Below are 15,970 nucleotides of genomic sequence, written 5' to 3'. Positions count from 1 at the left end.
GAGTAAATGAGAAGAGTAGATGAGGCCATGTAACTTGGGTGGAGATCCAGTAGTGTCACGCATAAAACTGGACATTCTCAAGAGGATAAAAGTGAAGAAATAAGGAGCCAATTAACAACCCGAAGTGTCAGAAACAAGACGGATTCAAATGAAAGGAACAGACTGGGAAGAACTGTTCAGACCCAAAGACTGAATGAGGAGTATGCACTGGACCAACATTTTATGCTGCCATTCTGGAGGTTGGTTTGGGGCCTGGATACAACCTCTTTAAGTCTTATCTCACTCATCTGAACCATGCGTACAAAGGACTTGAGCTGCCTAACTAGTAGTGGTTGAAGAGATTATATAAGATAATATATGGCACACATTTTGTATGTTATAATGCTCTCTTAAGATGTGGATACTAACATTTAAATTTGACTGCATCACATTCAAACGGAGAGGTTTCAGATTTGGAGACTTTGTTTTGTATGCATCAGGCAACATTATCAGGCATCATCCTTTCCTAATTACATATAAGACTGATCCAGATTGTAGGATGGAGTATAAACATGGAGAAAGATAAAAATTAGGCAGTGCACAATTGCGAGAACATGCAGGTAGGTAGCCACAATATTTCCTGAAATGCACACGGTTAATTTGATTAAACATATTTCATAACATTGCGATTCAAACCATTTATTGAAAATCTGTGTACGTTATAGCACTGCTCATTCACGTCCATCATCTCATTAAATTCTCACAACTGCCTATGGGGTAGGCATGGTTGTCATTTTTCTGTAACAGTATCTTGAAGTGTTTCCTTGGACAAGGATATTTCAATTGTTAAGATTCACTGCCAGAAACTGTACGTGATGTTTTATTCTGTCTTAAAACATTTTTCTCATGTTATGTAGTCACAGGCTTAATGTCATGCCCTGGACTTGGTTCACAGAGCAGCAAATGGCAGAGCTGAACTGAGATCAACTGTGGAGCATTTGACAATCTACTTTAAAATAATGATCTCAGACTCTAAAGGGAAATGGTCTCAGCTATAAACAATTTTGCTTGGTGAAGGCCAAGGACAAGATAATGTTTATTCAGTTACTTTTGGTCCTCCTGAGTCTAAAGATAGATGATCAAGAGAAAGAAAAGAGACATTCAGACAGGTCAGCATTCCCTAGATCCTGGCAAAAGAGTGTACGTGTGGTTTAAAAAATTTTTTTCATATCTCTAGCAGTACTTAAATAAATACAAGTCTATTTAGTTAGAGTGCTCTAGTTAATTGCCCTAAGAAAATTCAATAAAAAAGGAGACCCATATTGACAGAGCTACATACAGGAATTTGGTTATATTAATGGATTTTAAATGTGGCCAGTTTTAGGGATGGTTTAATACTACAGCCTTTTAGTGGTCTAAAAAAAGAATAATGTTGCACCCCTTGTACCCCACTCCAAAGCGTGTATGTTGGAATGGAAAGAGAAAGAAAGCTTTTATGATTCTTCTTTTTCATTAATATGACATTAGCCACACTATATTTTTGGAAAGCAGCATTTTAGAAATGCAAATGGATGAGAATTTTAACTCTTTTTTTTTTTTTTTGAAAGAGTCCTGGTAATTTGGCTACTGTTAAGGGCTAGTGCTTTGAATTTTGGTTGTTCCCTCTATATTAATTATGAACCTATCTGTAAGTTATCACATTGATTTCTATGTGTGTTTTCTGTTTTACCTTCTAAAGTTCTAGCAAATGCCACTCCAGTAGTGTTTCTCAAAGCACATTCCATGACCCTAAATAGATGCTGCATGGAAAAAAAAGTGGGTCTGTGATTAAGTAACATTGAAACATTGGATTAAACAAAGATTAACAGGTATCTTTATTGCAAAATTTCTCAAAACATTATGTTTATTTGCATTTTAAATCTCTAAGAGTAAGGAATTGTGAGCACTCTTTTCTATATATTTTGATTGAAACAGCCTGCCCTCCACCTCTCTTGCAGAATTTCTTGAGGAATCATTTTCTGGAAGTCATTTCTTTAGAAAATGTTGCTGTAGTCCAGGAGTGGTGGCTCATGCCTGTAATCCCAGCACTTTGGGGGGTTGAGGTAGGTTAATCACCTGAGGTCAGGAGTTTAAGACTAACCTGGCCAACATGGCAAAACCTTGTCTCTACTAAAGATAGAAAACTATTTTTCTTTTCAGTTACTTAGGAGGCTGAGGCAGGGGAATCACTTGAACCTGGGAGACAGAGGTTGCAGTGAGCTGAGATCGCACCACTGTACTCCAGCCTGGGTGACAGAACAACTCTGTCTCCAAAAAAAAAAAAAAAAAAAAGAAAGAGAAAAGAAATGTTGCTTTAAAACGAAAGTCAGGTGTGATGGGTCCTGCCTGTAATCTCAGTATTTTGGGGCCAAGGTGTAAGGATCTCTTGAAGCCAGGAGTTCGAGCCCAACCCAGGTAATATAGTTAGACTTTGTCTCTATTAAAAAAAAAAAAAATTAGCCAGGCATGGTGGTGTGCACCTGTAGTCCCAGATACTTGAGAGACTGAGGTGGGAGGATCACTCAGGCCCAGGAGTTCTACACTGCAAGGCTGCAGTGAGCTGTGATGGCACCACTGCACTCCAGCCTGGGTAACAGAGCGAGATCCTGTCTCAAAAGAAGAAAAAAAATAGAAACAACAACAAAAAAAAAACCCAAAATACAACTCAAGAATTTCAATTTTGGGTGCTCCGTTTCATTTGTAAAACAGTTGCTTGTTTTCTGAGCTTTTGAAAAGTAATTATCGATGACCTTTATTCACATTGTATTATAGGCTTAGAATTTAGATATTGCTATTCCAAAAGCTATGGCTTTCTATGTCCTGGAATTATCACAAGCTTCCTCCAGATGGAGGTGGTCCCTTGGTTATTTCTTCATGACTGATGGTATTGGAAAAGAAAAGAAAGTATCACATTTTTTCTACCCAGTGATTTTTCCCCCTACAATTAAGAATATTTATTGAAATGTTTGCTTATCAGAGCTTATATTTATACAATATTATGCAAGTAGATAATACATAGATTGTGATATAACAAAGACCGACAACTAAAAAAGATAAATATTTTTCCTTAAAACATAACAAACTCTACTTAAACTCAATCAAATTTTGATTCCTGGACTTGGAGGGTTGTATCAGTTGTTTTCTCTGTACCTTTCAAGATCAATGCATATTTGATGATTCAATGATTGATTAGATGGAATAATGACTTTATTAGAAGTCTAGCCTGCATTTGTCTTTCCCGACTGAAAAGAGTCCAATTAGATGAGAAAAGGGAGTATACAAATCATGAGAGTACTAGAAACACATAACATAAACTTATGAACAAATTTGAAATCTTGAATACATGGTCACTTAAAAAATAAATACATACATTACCTGAACTAACTCAAGAAGAAATTTTTAAATCTCTGAATGAAGCAATTAAAAGTGAAGAAATTAATTTCCTAGTCAAGAATCTCCCCCATAAAAAGAAAAAAAAGAGTCCTGGTTCAGAATGTTTTGTAAGTGAATTTTGCTGAAATTTTACTAAGTAGATATTTCCTGTTTTAGAAAAGGGAAAAATACGAAGAGATATATAACTTATTTTATTGGGTTAGTATAAACTCAGTGACATAATTTATTAATTATAATACATGAAAATAAGATAGTCTGATGTATGAATGCACATGTAAAAATCATAAATAATTAGCAAAATGCAGATGTTTAAAATAAATGAATAAATAAGAAGTAAAATGGGACTTAGCCTAGGAATAGAAGGCTGGCTCACATTCACAAAAATTTATAAATCTAATCCAACACATTTACAGAATAAAGAAAAGCATAATAAATTCCTACAGTTGTAGAATAAGCAGCAATCAATACAATTCGCCATGTATTTATGATAAAATCTTTTGCAAATTAGGACTAGAAGGAGATGTTCAGGAAACTATGGTGTAGTATTTAATGGAAGAAACTTCAGAAACATTCCTATTAAATCTAGCAGCATAATAAGTATTTCTGCCCTAATACTGTGCTAGAGCCAGTCTGCTAATAAATTTACATAAATACTTTTGTCTGAGAATAAATAGAGCAGCTAGAGAGCACTCAGCTAGACCTAAGCCTGCATGGGACCATAGCCATTTCAAAAACTGAGTTTGATCTATTTGATTTTCCATAACAAAAAATAAAATAACACAAAAATTAGAATAAAGTATAGTAAAATATCATGACCACAGGATAGGGAAGGACCTCTTAAACCAGACACCTTCAGAACTTATAAAGAAAGAAAAAATTATATAAAATATATGTGTTCTAAATATATGTTAAATACTTTAATATGCATTAAAATTCCAAATGTTCAAAAATATATTAATTCTTTAATGTAAACTACATTAATAGGTAATATTTAATTTATAATATTTACAAATAAATATAGTATAATTTATGAAATTCAATTTATATAAATGGATACATTTATAAAATTTAAAGTCCTAGATATGCATTAAAGTCTTAAACATTCAAAATGTTAGAATAAAATATATTTGGTATATATATGGCCACAGGGTGGAAAGGATTTCTTAAGTCAGATAGAGCAAGAAGTTATAAAGAAAGACAAAATATGATGTTTTATAAAGTTTAAATACAATGCAGATAAAAAATCACTAGACACAAAAATATTACTGTATGTTACAAATCTTAAAGAGCTCAATAGAAAAATGAACACTGTGTTAGTGTGCTGAGGATAACAGCTTCCAGCTCCATCCATGTTTCTGCAAAGGACATGATCTCATTCCTTTTTATGGCTACATAGTATTCCATGATGTATAAGTACCACATTTTCTTTACCCAGCCTATCACTGATGGGCATTCAGGTTGATAAAATGTCTTTGCTATTGTGAATAGTGGTGCAATGAACATAGATGTGCATGTATCTTTATAATAGAATGATTTCTATTCCTTTGGGTATATACCCAGTAATGGGATTGTTGGGTCAAATGATATTTCTGCTTGTAGATCTTTCAGGAATTGCCACACCATCTTCCAAAATTGTTGAGCTAATTTACATTCCCACCAACAGTGTAAAAGCGTTTCCTTTTCTCTGTATCCTCGCCAGCATCTGTTGTTTCTTGACTTTTTAATAATTGCCATTCTGACTTGTGTGAGATGGTATCTCATTGTGGTTTTTGGTTTGCATTTCTCTAATGATCAGTGATGTTAAGCTTTTCTTCATATGTTAGTTGGCCACATGAATATCTTCTTTTGAGAAGTGTCTGTTCATGTTCTTTGACCACTTTCTAATTTTTTTTTTTTTTTTTCTTTTTCTGTTTTTTGCTTAAGTTCCTTGTAGGCTCTGGATGTTAGACCTTTGTCAGATGGGTAGACTGCAAAGATTTTCTTCCATTCTGGAGGTTGTCTGTTCGCTCTAATGATAGTTTATTTTGCTGTGCAGAAGCTCTTTAGTTTAATTCGATCCCATTTGTCAACTTTCTTTTTGTTGCAATTACTTTTGTTGTTAATTATTCAAGACCAAAAAGCATAAAAAGAGACGTATGTCCACCCAAGTGATAAGACAGTTTGGGAAACTGCATTTCCTAGTATGCCCTGCCTCTTGAAAGTTAAAAATCTTGACTGGCACAGAGCACCTCTGGGACACCTGTGGCTAGCACCATTTAGAAGTAAATGGTATAGGGCTGTATTCTGACGTGAACGCTTCCCGCTTCCATGGGACACTTAACCAGACACAGGGCACAACACCAGAGGTGAAATTTCAGTGGATATTGAGTCTGGGGTAGAACTTCTCTTTCCCCACAATTCTAGCTTCCAAAGATGTGGAGTTGGTGGAGCTGTCCATTGGTCTGCTGCTCTGTTTCTCCTGGGTACTGCCTCTGCCTCCCCACATCACCAGCGTCCCCACTGCTGCTAGTCCTTAGCGGGGATTCTGGGTTAGGTGCTCTTCCTACTCAACTTCAACCAACTTGTACAGCTCCATGGTGGCCTGGGCATCTTCCACAGAGGAATAGCCACTCTTCCTAACCTGGATGTCCTGGTTTAGCAGCTTTTTGGTGAGATGCTTCAGAGACATGGCGGCCTTCTCTGGGTGGTCAGGTGGGGGGATATAGGATCCTTCCAGTTGAGGAGAGGGGGATACGCGTGGTGTCATGGGTGAGGGACTTGGGGTGAAAGTACTGAAGGGTTTTGAAGTCGTTGTGGATGGCATGTCCCACCATTATCTTCCCTGTGAGTATCTTCAAGATCTAGCCTGGAGCAATCTTGAAGGGTGTGGCATTCACCATGTGCTGCTTGTGGATACTATTCCATCTGGTCCAGTAGTCCACAATGTGGCAGTGGGGAAGGATGTACTCGTCATAAAGCACATCTCCGTTGTAGTTGGCAATGCTACATTGAGCCAAGGAACTAACATGCCCCTTGGGTCTTGTGCCCACCATCTCAGAGTCAATTGCCACCATCATCTTCCTTGGCAAACTTCTGGGATGCTCTGGAGCATTTATTCTCTGAATGAGCTTGGGTGGAGTTCTGTGGGGCATTCTTCTGTGGATGGTTCTTCTTAGAGGATTTCTTCTGGAAGTGGGTTGGGTGCCTATTAATCTTGGGAAGGGCACTCCAGATCTCCCACAACAAATCTAGTTTAGCAGCAACAGAATCAACCTTCTTCAAAGGGGCAGGGGTCAGTCAAGACACTGCAGCTTTCTTGTCCAGAGGCTGTCCTGACCCATTGGAGGCAGTAGTCTTCTTACTTTTTAGGAAGGGAGGGGTCTTCCAAGTGCCATCTACCCTAGGAGTTTCCCCATTTTTTGGAGGTTCAGAGTAAAACTTAGGTGCCTCACAAGGGGGCTGGTTCTTTTTACCCAGAAAGCCCTTCCGTTCCAAGAGCCTCCACTCCTTGACAAAATTTCAGTGCTTGGCATTTCCTTCTAATGTTTTTTTGGAGGTTCCCCCAAATCCAGATTGAGCAGTAAAGTAGACATAGGGACAGTGGGAGGCGGAAGAGGAGTTGAGAAAGAAGGATGGATGAAAGGAGGATGTGGGACTCATTCCCTGCTGAATCCTACTGTTCAACATGTGAAGGTCTGTAGTACACGCTCCCAAACGGGCCCAGCTAAGACTGGAAGCGTCCGGAGCTGGATGCGGAAATCGGTGTGGTGCTGACAGATATTTTATTCTTTTTGGAGAAACTATGAATGGGAGTTCATTCACGATTTGGCTCTCTGGTTGCCTGTTGTTGGTGCATAGGAATGCTAGTGATTTCTGCACACTGATTTTGTATCCTGAGACTTTGCTGAAATTGCTTATCAGCTTAAGAAGCTTTTGGGCTGAGATGGTGGGGTTTTCTAGATTTAGGATCATGTCATCTGCAAACAAAGATAATTTCACTTCCTCTCTTCCTATTTGAATACCCTTTACTTACTTGTCTTGCCTGATTGCCCTGGCCAGAACTTCCAATACTACATTAAATAGGAGTGATGAGAGAGGGCATCCTTATCTTGTGGTGGTTTTCAAGGGGCGTCCTTTCAGCTTTTCCCCATTCAGTATGATATTGGCTGTGGGTTTGTAATACATGGTTCTTATTTTGAGGTATGTTCCTTCAATACCTAGTTTATTGAGAGTTTTTAACATGAAAGGACATTGAATTTTATTGAAGGCCTTTGTTGCATCTTAAAATACATTATTAACTGAGGAAATTAAATACCTCTTAAATATTCTTTAAGATTTGGAAACATGCAAAAACAAAGTCAGAAGGAGCTAAATCAGAACTGTAAGGTTAATACCTAGTGATTTCCCATCGAAACTCTTTCAAAATTGTCCTTGTTTGTTGAGGAATTGGTAGGAACATTGTTGTGGTGGAGGAGGACTCTCTGGTGAAGCTCTCCCATGATTTTTTCTGCTAAAACTTTGGCTAACTTTCTCAAAAACACTCTCATAATAAGATTTTATTGTTCTTTGACCCTCCAGAAAATCAACAAGCAAAATTCCTTGAGTATCCCAAAAAACTGTTGTCATGACATTTGCTCTTGACTGGGCCACTTCCATCTCTTGGTAGCCATTGCTTAGATTGTGCTTTGTCTTCAGGCATATAGTGGTAAAGCCATATTTCATCTTCTGTTACAATTCTTCAAAAAATAATACTTCAGGATCTTGATCCCACTTGTTTAAAATTTCTGTCTAAATCTGTGCTCTTGTCTGCAGCTGACATGGGTGCAATGTTTTTGGCAACTTTAATTTTTCAATTAAAATAGTGCACACGGAACCAGCTGAAATGTCTATGATGTTGACTATTGTTTCTGCTGTTAAATGTTGGCCTTCTTCAATTAGGGTACAAACAAGATAAATTTTTCCTTGCAAATTGATGTGGATTGTCTGTCACTATGAGCTTCAACATTGTTGTGTTTCTTAAAATGAGCTATTTATTTGTAAACTGCTGATTTCTTTGGGGCATTATTCCCAGAAACATTTTCTAAAGCATCAATAATCTCACCATTATTTTCTTTTTTCTTTTTCTTTTCTTTTCTTTTTTTTTTAAGACAGAGTCTTGCTCTGTCGCCCAGGCCAGACTGGAGTGCAGTAGTGTGATCTCGGCTCACTGCAACCTCCGCCTCCTGGGTTCAAGAGATTCTCCTTCCTCAACCTCCCAAGCAGGTGGGACTCCAAGCAGGCGCCAACATACCCAGCTAATGATGTCACCATTCTTATACCCATGCTTCATCAGAAGTTTGACCTGCGTTCTTACTTCAATGTTAGCAGGATTCATGTTGCTCTGCTAGGGGCTGTTTTCAAACTGATGTCTTATCCTTCCTAGTGCCTCAAATTAGATGCTGTTTGGACATACTATAACAAGTTAATATGAGTTTATTTTGGTGCAAAAAATTTGAAATATGCATACTTTTTTCATAGTATGCATTTTTCATGAACCTTTTGAAGACCCATTTTACACCATAGTCTGACAATTCCAGTTGTGGATATATATGTCTTGGAGAATTCTAGGGTATGTAATAGTGCAAATGATGGTATTATCTGTCAGAGAGAGAGAAAAAAGCTCAAATGTTCATGTGGAGGAAAACTGATAAACCAGTTATTTATTCAGGATATAATACATCAGTTAAATTGAATGGAGTATATTGAACATACATGGATGGATTTCAAAATATCTAAGTTAAAGTAAAAACAAAAAACAAATTATAGAAAGTTGCACAGAGTTTAATAACATTTCTGTAAACTGAAAAATCTCTATAATTCTGTATGTGTGCACTTATAGATTATCTTTAAATATATATTGATTGCAAATACCTTAAAATGTATGTTGCATACTCAGCTAATATAGGACAGCGATTAATGCTGGAGATAGAAAGGTATTAGATTGGGGAGGGGTTCGGAGAAGAGTGAAATTTTATCTGTAGATTTTAGATCTTTCACAAAAATGAAAATCTGAATCAAACATGATAGAATGTTGATATTAATTCTGGGTGGTGGGTATATAGTTATTATATTAGCTTTGATAATATTCCGGGAAAAAGTTTCGAAATTTTACGAAGAAGAGACATTCATGTATCAACACAATTACACAGCTGGTTGAGCCTTTGTAAAAAAATTGCCCTTTCCACTACTCTTCAGTACATGTTGGCATATAGGTCTTTTAAAATGAGGCCTGCAGTTATTACTAATTTAGAATCAATGATTAAATTTGTATATTCAACACTCCTCTAGTCACTTCCAACAAGAATGATTCCAGTTATCTTCCAAATGCCATCGATTTCTCAAGTCTGCATGTATCTCTGCATGCTTTTTCTCATAATCCAGTATTATTAGAATGTAGTTTTAGAAATGTATTGCAAAAGGGAGTTAGATTTTGAAGCAGAAATGCAAAAATTTTTAAATAGAAGTACATATTAAAGAAACTGTAAAAATCTTGCTTTGAGTGACTCGAAACAAAGTTGGAAACTATTGCTTGGACGTTGTGAAAAGAAAAGGGATTTATATTGATTGTTCAATATGGTCGCTCAAATTTCCTGTGAGGCCAAAGAATGACATGTCACAACACTCAGAAATTTAACATGTATGAGGGGGCTTGAGAGTGTACGGCTTTGAAGTGAAATGGATCAGGGTTGCTTTTTTTTTTTTTTTACTGGGCTGTAATTTATAAAATTCCACAGTATGAATAATTCTGCCTTTTTCACTCTGAAGAATGCACCTGGATGGCAAGCAGAGTTTCAGAAGATAGGGGCTATTCCTGCCTCAAAAACTAGAACTCCTCTATTCTTGAATAAATAAATGATGTTACTTCTTTTTGTCAGTTTCATTCAGTGAATTTCTGAAGCGTGGTTTCTGTTTCTGTCTCATTTATGTCAGCCAGTTTTTGTAGAGTATCTGGTATGTGCAAAGCGTTGTGCATTGATTTGGAGGTAAAACTCTTATTTTCTGCATTTCAGAAATAAAAGTGGTCAGTAATTGTTAAAAAATAAGATTAGTTTTGGGGATATTGGTAATGGAGAGACAGTGGTAAACCAAGTGACTTCACTTCAAAGTCTTGGATCTTTAATAGCAAATATACTTTTTAATCTAACTTAATATTAATAAAACGATACCTCCCACAAAAGGTGGTAGCAAAAAAGTAACATTTCCTTTCTTAATATGTAGTTTATTGGAATCTTCTCTAAATTTCCTTGTGTTGGTTAACCATAGAATTATATGGGAAGAAAGCCTACAGAGTCCTATCAAATTTCTAATTGCAATTCTGGGACTCTCAATATAATTTACTATTTCATTCTCTTGAAATGCTTTATAAGTGAAGCTGTCCACCTTGCTACAAAGAACACAGGGAATAATGGTACGCTGGGGAATGTTACCTAGGAAAGCACTGTAGATTTGACCTTACTGTTTTTTTTTTTAAGTGAGCACTTAGCCTTTTCTGATATTTTGTAACAGTAAAGCCCTAAGTTTTGTATTAGGAAAGGACCTTCAGGTCTGTGCCACCTGGGGTTCCATCTTTTCACTCCCTATTCTGATGAGAGACTGCAGCTCGACTTACTGTGCTAGGCTAAACGAAAGGTATTTCTCCCATCACCAACTATAGAAAACTGAGCCACATAAAAAAAATCCACCTGACTGAAAGCAAAAATAAGCGTTTGAGATTTCTACTATAATAAGCCAACAGCTATTTACATTCTTCCACATCCAAATCTAGGCCAGCAGTCCATTTGTATCTGGAATCCTTTTACCAAGAGTTGAAAAGCCTCCTGAAGGGAGAGGGCACACACCCCAGGCTTCATTCTTGCTTTGGAGCCTTTGTGGACTTCATTCAAACCGATAGTGCATTATCTTTATGGTTTAATTTTCCTGAGGTTTTATTGATAAAGATAAATTATTTGAAGAGCTGTATTAGTGCAGCCGATTTTCTTTCCAAGAAGTACTTAAAAAACCATGATGCAGGAGGAAAGGGGAGAAATTTCTGCAGAGTCTCTGTTAACTTTACAGTAGAAAGTATTTTCTGACCATTGTAGACCCAGAGACACCCATCTTGAGGCCATTTGGAGCCTTGAGAAGCACTGTGTTTGTAAGTCATAGAACAAGAAGAGCATTTAGAGTGGGTTGAATAGGTTCCTCCCAAAATTCATGTGCACATAGAAGTTCAGAATGTGACGTTACTTGGACTTAGGGTTATTGCAGATGAAATCAGTTAAGGATCTTGAGTTGAACTCATCCTGGATTTAGGGCGATCTGGTAAAACCACTGGTGTCCTTGTAACAAGAAGGGAGGACACAGAGAGACACAGAAGAAGGTGATGGAAAGTTTGAAGTAGGGATTGGAGTGGTGTGTCTACAAGCAAAGGAATGTCAAAGATGGCTGGCAACCACCAGAAGCTAGGAGAGACGCCTAGGATGATTTCTCCTTCAGAGCCTCAGAAGGAATTGACCTTGCTAATGCCTTGGTGTTAGATGTCTGGTCTTCTGAACTTAAAAGTAATTAACTTTTATTGTTCAAAGCTACCAAGTTTATAATGTTTTGTTATAGCATCCGTAGAAAGCAAATGCAGCATCCCACACCCACACCTGCTCTTAAAAAGGAAACTCTTACTCCTCTATTCCCATATTGCTATAATATTTAAGTCTTCTGGGATATGTTAGCTTATAGTAACCAAAACAGCATGGTGCTGGTATAAAAGTAGACACACAGACCAATGGAATAGAAAACCCAGAAGTAAATCCAAATACTGACAACCAACTAATCTTCCACAAAGCAGACAAAAACATATCCTGGGGAAAAGACTCCCTATTTAATAAATGGTACTGGGAAATTGGACAGCCACACGCAGAAGAATGAAACTGGATCCCTATCTCTCACCATATAGAAAAATTAACTCGAGATAGGTTAAAGACTTAAATCTAAGACCAGAAACCGTAACAATTCTAGAAGAAACCCTAAAAGAACCTCTTCTGGACATTGGCCTATGCAAAGAATTTATGACTAAGAGGCCCCCAAAACAAATGCAACAAAAACAAAAGTAAATAAATGTAATCTAATTAAACTAAAAAGTTTCTGCACGGCAAAAGAAACCATCAACAGAGTAAACAGACAACCTACAGAATGGGAGGAAATATTCGCAAACTATGCATCTGACAAAAGACTAATATTGAAAATCTACAAGTAGCTCAAACAAATCAGCATGAAAACAACAAATAATCCCAATTAAAAGTGGGAAAGGACATGAACATACATTTCTCAAAGGAAGATATACAAATGGCCAACAAACATGAAAAAATGCTCAGTATCACTAATCATCAGGGAAATGCAGATTAAAACCACAATGAGATGTTACCTTACCCCAGCCAGATGGCCATTATCAGAAAGTCAGAAAACAATAGACATTGGCACAGATGTGGTAAAAGGGAATGCTATACACTGCTGGTGAGAATTTAAATTAGCACAGCCTCTATGGAAAACAGTATGGAGATTTCTCAAAGAACTAAACGTAGATCTATCTACTAGCCAATCCAGCAATTCCACTACTGGGTATCTACCCAAGGGAAAAAATGTCATTATATAAAAAATACACCTGCACACATATGTTTATTGCAGTACCATTCACAATTGCAAAGATATGGAATCAACCTAAGGGCCCATTAACCAATGAGTGGATAAAGGAAATATGGTATATATACATGTGGAATACTACTCAGACACAAAAATGAATGAAATAATGTATTTTGCAGCAAATTGAATGGAACTGGAGGCCATTATGCTAAGTGAAGTAACTCAGGAGCAGATAACCTGAGGTTCTCACAGATAACACAGGTTCTCACTTATAAGTAGGAGCTAAGCTATGGATATGCAGAGGCATACAGAGTGGTATAGTGAATTTTGGAGACTCAGAAGTGGGGATGGTGGGAGAGAGGTGCAGCATAAAAAGACTACCTATTGTGTGCAATGTACTCTATCCGGGTGATGAGTACGCTAAAATCCCAGAGTTCAGTGATACAATTCATTCTTTGTAACAAAACAACCAGTTGCATCCCTAAAGCTATTGAAATAAAAAATAAGTAACTGCAGATGTGGTGAAAACAGGAAGAAAGCCAGAATTGAAAGTGAAGCCTGAAGATGTGATTAAATTGCTGAACTCTCATGATAAACTTTAATGGGTAAGGGTTTGCTTCTTATAAATGAGCAAAGAAAGTGGTTTGTTGAGATGGAATCTCCCCCTGGCAAAGATGCTGTGAACGCTGTTGAAATGACAACATAGTATTTAGAATATTGCATAATCTTAGTTGATAAAGGTGTGGCAGGGTTCGAGAGGATTGTTTGAAATTTGAAAGAAATCTAGTGTGGGTAAATGCTATGAAACAGCATTGCATGCTGCAGAAAAATATTGTGAGGAAGAGTCAATCAATGCAGTGAACTTCATTGTTGTCTTAAGAAATTGCCACAGCCATCCCAACCTTTACCAATCACCTCTCTGATCAGTCAGCAGCCATCAACATGGATGCAAGACCCTCTACTGGCAAAAAGTGTGAATTGCTAAAGGCGCGAATGATTGTTAACATTTTTAATCAATAAAGAATATTTAAAAAATTAACGATTATTTTTGGTGTTGTATCACCACTGTCAATTGGCCATTCAATCAACAAATAACTATAGAGAATCTTCTGTGTGCTAGGTGCTGCTCCACCTGTTGGAGATTCAATAGTGGGTAAAGGTAAAGTTTCTGTTTGCAATGAATTTTTCTAGAAGAGGAATGTGGTAGGAAGAAAGACATCCATTCATTAATTCCCAGAACCTGTGACTATGTTAGTTGACATAGCAAGGAGAGCAGTATGATTGCAGGTGAAATTAAGGTTGCTAATTAGCTTACCTTAAATTAGGTAAATTAGCCTGGATTATCCAGGTAGGGCCCAATTATAGTCACAAAACTTAAAAGTGGAATAGGGAGGCAGAAGAACAGAATTAGTCAGACACTGATATGACTACAGAAAAAGGTACAGAAAGATGTGTGACGCCGTTTTTGAGGATGGAGGGGAGGGGTCATGAATGTGGATGACCTCTAGAAGCCGGAAAAGGTAAGGACACAGATTCTCCCCCTTCTCTGAAGGAATGGTCTTCTGATGCCTTGGTTTTAGCCTATTGAATCCATTTTGTATTTTTGACCTCCAAAACTGTAAGATAAAACAATTGTGCTGTTTAAGCTGCTAAACTTGCAGTAATTTGTTATAGCAGCAACAGGAAACCGTTATAGGGAAGGAAGAAAATAAATATATAAACAGATGAATAGGTAATAAACAAGATAGGATTACTTTAGCTTTAATAAGATCTTTGATAAGAAGATAAAATAAACAACAGTATGTTAGAATTTCTTCTTCTCAGTTATTCCTTCATTCCTTGCTTCCCTCCTCTAGGGGAAGTGCAATTCCTGTGCGTTTCCATTGCATCCTGTAATCCTCTGTCATTGTGCTCACCATGCTGTTTGTTTCGGTCTCTCAATAGCCTGTGAGTTCCTGAAGACAGACAATTTTTTACATTTGGATCTTCCTGGCATTGCTCTGCTCATCTTTAGCACCTAATTGTTGAATGAATGAGTCATAAGACAGCTTCTCAATGAATCCAAGTGTATGGTCAAGGAAGGAGTATGTCAAGCATTTTCTGGGCAATGTTTTTTTCCCTTTTTCTGTGTCTTTGGTGGGAAGGAGGACTTCAGATGATGAACAAATAGGTGAAGCAGGTGTGGCATAGTATTCTGGCATTTCAAGGCAAGGACCAGTATCTCCATCTAGTTCTTTGGGCTCCGTCACAGTTATTTGCATGCATTTCGCTCCCGAACTTATACACTAATATACTACACTAGTATTCACTGTTGTTTCCCCGGTACCTAGTAGATCACCATATGTTTGTTTGAATGATGTTCAGTTTAACTCCTTTATTATGCAGATGAAGAAACAGGCTTCCTGAGGTTAGATGACTTGCACAAAATTACACAAGAAATCAATGGCAGGGCCAGTATCAGAACTCAGATATCTTGAATCCAGACTACCGTTTTTATTTCTTGGATACTAAATAATAACTTAGAAATAAATCCTGAAACCTGTCAGATTCATTATTTATAGTTGTCCCTTGACTGTCCCTGAGAGGTTAACAAGGTTTAATAATTTGAGCATCATCAAAGTGTGTCCCAGACTGCTCAGCTGTTTGTATATCATAAAGCACCGACCTCATGCACTTTCATGGGAAGGCCGGTTATGAACCGATGCTTGTCTCAGCATCGGTGACCTCTGTGATAATTTTTTTTTAAGTTTTAAAAATAGCCTTTCCCACAGTGAATTCTTAACTAGCTTCTTAATTTACTGAAATTAAATGAAAGTCCTAACAACTGTGAGGAAGGTAAGAGCAGCTTGTCAAATCTCTCACTGCACCTGGCTCAGTGTCAAGGCGTGACAAAGTAATGGAGCAGGTGTAACTAATAATTGATGCTATT

At 37.2% G+C, this 15,970-nt stretch overlaps 1 pseudogene; it reads right to left on the bottom strand.

Annotated features, from left to right (window-relative positions):
• Positions 1 to 5,923: 5,923 nt before the first annotated feature.
• LOC103222061 (interferon-stimulated 20 kDa exonuclease-like 2 pseudogene) lies at positions 5,924 to 6,983 on the bottom strand (annotated as a pseudogene).
• Positions 6,984 to 15,970: the final 8,987 nt, after the last annotated feature.

Source organism: Chlorocebus sabaeus, chromosome 17 (assembly GCF_047675955.1).
Source record: "Chlorocebus sabaeus isolate Y175 chromosome 17, mChlSab1.0.hap1, whole genome shotgun sequence".
Taxonomy (NCBI): domain Eukaryota; kingdom Metazoa; phylum Chordata; class Mammalia; order Primates; family Cercopithecidae; genus Chlorocebus; species Chlorocebus sabaeus.
The sequence above is the reverse complement of the archived record's forward strand: the minus strand, read 5'-3'. Positions and strand labels throughout refer to the sequence as shown.